The sequence below is a fragment of the Phyllobates terribilis genome, unplaced genomic scaffold, assembly GCF_046119375.1.
Source record: "Phyllobates terribilis strain yellow unplaced genomic scaffold, ASM4611937v1 Scaffold_6399__1_contigs__length_44781, whole genome shotgun sequence".
NCBI classification, from domain to species: domain Eukaryota; kingdom Metazoa; phylum Chordata; class Amphibia; order Anura; family Dendrobatidae; genus Phyllobates; species Phyllobates terribilis.
In genome coordinates this window covers 17839-22393 of record NW_027369142.1, presented here as the reverse complement: position 1 = coordinate 22393, position 4555 = coordinate 17839, and positions in this window count along the sequence as shown.

Below are 4555 nucleotides of genomic sequence, written 5' to 3'. Positions count from 1 at the left end.
TCAGCATATGGGTTGGGTAAAATCAGATCTTGGAATGGTCATATTTACTTTATGGAGAATCCCCATAAACCCACCCATAACTAGACATGGGTCTGGTTCCGGAACCGCCAGTTCCTGGTTCCTGGAAATCAGGAACCGGAACCGAACCCGTATGAACCACAGATTTCGTGAACCGCCGGTTCTAGAAACGGTGAACCGGTGGTTCTGGAACAGGTGGACCGGCGGTTCCGAAACCGGGGGTTCCGTCCCAGTTCCAGTTCCAAACCGGAGTATTTATATTAAAAAATCAATAATTATGGTATTTTTTTAAAAAATGATTTTGAATAAGCAAAATAAAATAATCATTTAAGGAAAATCATTGTGATGTTTATAATAAATATTTTCATATAATTTTATATATAAATTATATATTACAATTTATAAGTAAATAAGTATATACTATAAATTTACTAATATATCATCATGTTTTATTATGTTATATGTAATGTCGTCTACGTAATAAGTACGTATCTGCTGAACTTTATACATAAGTGTAAACAATTCTTATTCACCGTTACGAGTAAAGTTCGATAGATAAGTACTCTTCCAGTTGACATTAAGTTAGTATATATAATTCATTCAATAAAATATAACTAAAATAATAATAATAAAATGCAAACATTATTAATTCGGGTCTGTCGGTGCCATTCCTCCAGTAATTATCGGTCGTGGTGTTTCACGGTTAAATGCTTTATTAACGTCCCGTGACCGCCACCGAGCTTCCATTCAAACCTCGCATCACAATAATTACAAGCAACGAGTGCAAAACCTCTTCTTCGTGATTCATTTCCGTTACCAAGAGTGTAATGAACTCTAAAAAGATTATTTAATAAATTAACATGATGTTCAAAAGACGAAAACATAATGAAAATGAAATATTGGAAACCTTAGAGAGAATATGTGTTGAGATTCTTGTGAAGAAAAAATGAGAATATGGGTGGTGAAGAATTAGGAGCTAGGAATTATGATATCTATAGGCAAAAAAAATAGAATTATATATAATAATGGCTAGTTTAATTTTATATGAAGTAAAAAAAATATTATTTTACAGCTAAAAAACGGCTAGTTTTTTAAAAAAACTAGCCGTTGGAACCGGCGGTTCCTACATCCAACAACTAATATTTAAAAAAATTAGTCGTTGGACGGGCGGTTCAACCGGTTCCAACACTGGCAATGGCTAGAATTTATACCCGTTGCATTGAACCGGCGGTTCAACTACTAGTTTTCCTTGGAAAACTAGCATTTGTTGCTATTTAATGCTTACAAAAAAATCCTAATTAAATTCTATAAGTACACATTGATCTTCCACTCCAAAACATACAATCAAACAATCTCTCTTCTCTCTCTATAATCTACTCTCAAGCAATCAAGAATCAAAAATTCTCTAATCTCCATCTCTCCATTCTCCATTTTCATATTCTTGCATTTGTTCTTAATTGTTATATATATTTCTTTACTAATTATGACAACCGTTAATGTTAATGACAGGAATACTCAAGAGAGTGAACATATCGAGAACATTGCCAAGAATGAGGGTCATGTTGATGATGATGTTACACCTACACCATCATCAAGGCCTACACACTCAAAAAACCCGCTACAATCCGAAATATTTACTAAACATTTTACTAAAGGAGTGATTGTTACTAATGGTAGAATTTATGTTTTTGCAGGTATTGTATGGTGAAATATGTATGGCAACTTGGCTCTGGAACGGCACATTAACTAAACATATGAAAGACACCTCGATAAGCTCGGAATGCTACAAGGACAACAACAAATTTCGCAAGGGTTTGCATCTTCTTCCAACCCTCTTTATTCTTATAATCATGATATAATGAGCAACATAATTGCCAAAGCCACATGTATTGATCATCTTGCATTTCAATCTAGTGAGAATGAAGGATTTAATGAAATTATGGCCGAAACACAACCCTCATATAAAAAGATATCTAGAAAAACAAATAAGAGAAACATTCTTAGGTGTTATAAGAGACGTAAAGCCGAATAAATTTCTTATTTTTCATCCAATGATTTACATGTTTCCATATGTGGTGATATATGGAGTGATCATCAACTAATTAATTCTTACATGGGTATTACATGTTATTTTATTGATTCAAATTTTGTCATGCAAAAGCGTGTTTTGGTGTTTAGACAATTTAACAATTCTCATAACGTCACAAACATTTCTAGAATAATTCGTCTAGTTTTAGACGAATATAAGCTTCTCCATAGAGTTTTTTCTATTGGATTTGACAATGCATCGGCCAACACCGCTTCTTTGAGAGATGTGGCGGTTTCTTGTCAACCTCAATTTGGCGGTATATCTTTTCATATTCGATGTGCTTGTCATGTTTGAATTTGTTTGTTCAAGATGGTTTAACTGCTCTGAGACCATATTGAACCCATAAAAAATATTATCCGATATATTTGGAACCATAATAAGGTTACGAAAGATTGGATGAAATTTTGTGAAGACAATGGAGTACCACCCAAGCATTTTTCTAAAGACGTTGGTATTCAATGGAACTCCACTTACAAATTACTTTGTGAATGTGTTAACTGTAAATACGTTTTAACATCTTTTGTGAGTCAATACATTACAAATTTGGGTTATTTTCACGATCAAGATTGGTTTGCATGTACCAAAATTGCTATATTTTTAAAATGGATTGGAAATGCTACAACAGTACACACCGATTCTTCCGAAAGTGGCGGCACTGGCGTCGCATAGGCATAGGTAAGAGGGTTCAATCGTTAAAAGATAAGAAAACTATGTGAGCTTTGATTCCTCTAACCCGATAGGATACATAGACAACTTAATAAGTAAGTAAATATTAAGTGCAAGCCCCCTTTTTTCTAATTTGTTAATAACATTTATTCAACAAACGATGAGAAGTACAACTTGGAAACTCACTCGTACTCCAAAATAAAAGGGTTTACTTTCCAATCTGAATTCGCACAACACGCATGCGGTGAGGTTGGTCGGACCCGGTATATTCCAAAGGATTTTTAGAAAACGTTTAAGTTGATTCAAAGTATAATTCAACAAACTTAAGTAAACTTATAACGTTATAAAGTTAATTTAATAAATTCAAAGTTTAAGCATTTTTTTTTTGTTAAATTCAAAGTAAAATTGTTAAATTCAAAGTTTAATTTGAAAGAAACATAAAAAAAAAATTAAGTAAACTTAAGTAATTCAAAGTTTAATTTGTTAAATCAAAGTTTAATTCAAGAAAATTAAGTAAACTTTATTAAGTTATTTTTACTTCAAAGTATAATTTGTTAAATTTAAAGATTAATTCAACAAAGTAAAATTAATTCAACAAAGTTTAATTCAACTTAAATAAAATAAAATTTCAATCATTTACAATTAAAATGATTTAAGTAACTTAAAAGTATACAATATAAAATATGTAACCTTATTTTTTAAACTTTATTGGGTAACTTAAAATGTAACCTTATTTTAAACTTTATTAAGTAATTTAAAATGAATTAACAAACTTTATTAAGTAATTTAAAATAAATTATACACTATGTAACCTTATTTTTAAAATTTAAGTTAACTTATAAACTTTATTTAGAATTAGATAAAATTATATTTCATTTCAAATTAAATAACATGTAACCTTATTTGTATTATTTGAATTTTTTAATTATGATGGAACCGGCGGTTCGGAACCGGAACTGCCGGTTCTAGAACCGGGAAGCGATGGTTCTAGAACCGGGAAGCGGCGGTTCCACGGTTCCATAAATACTTGAATCGGGACCGGAACCGACCACTACCCGGGTCCACTGGTTCCAGAATCGGAAGCGGCGGTCCAAAAACTGGTGGTTCCGGTCCGGTCCCCCGTTTCCGGTTCCCAAATGGCCATCCCTATCCACAACTATTCAGCTTTACGTCAAATTTGAAACAGACCCATAATTTCATTGAATACCACATTTGACCACAATTCATCTACTATATCCTTCTAATATAAATGACACAACTTACCATTCATCTACTATATCCATCTACTATCATTTTCATAAATATATTCAACCATGTCAAAATTGTAAGAGTGATTTGCTTGAGTTCCACAAATGACTCAACCACTTATTCCAGTTCTGACGGCAGTTGTGAATGCGATGAGTGCAAAAATCAGATCTTGGAATTGTTAAAAACTCCAACCAAAAATACAACAAGAAAACACTCCAAACAAAACACTCTCGGAAGTAGGAGAAGTCCCAGAATCATTTGTAATCAAGATACTGCCGCAGCTATTGCAAGAGGTGAAAACTACCCACATAACTGGGGGAAAAAATTCATAATTCCAATGCATAAATCCTCTATTCAAGGAGATTGTCGTCTAGTAAGTTTTAATCTATTGTCTTGTTTTATACATATGTAAAAAAATTATTGAATGATTTATTGTTTTTTTTTCAACAAATACCACACAACCATGCAGATAAATACGTGAAAGACTTCAAGAACATTGAGATTGTCCTCTTTATTGGGAAGAAGTTGTGGGAT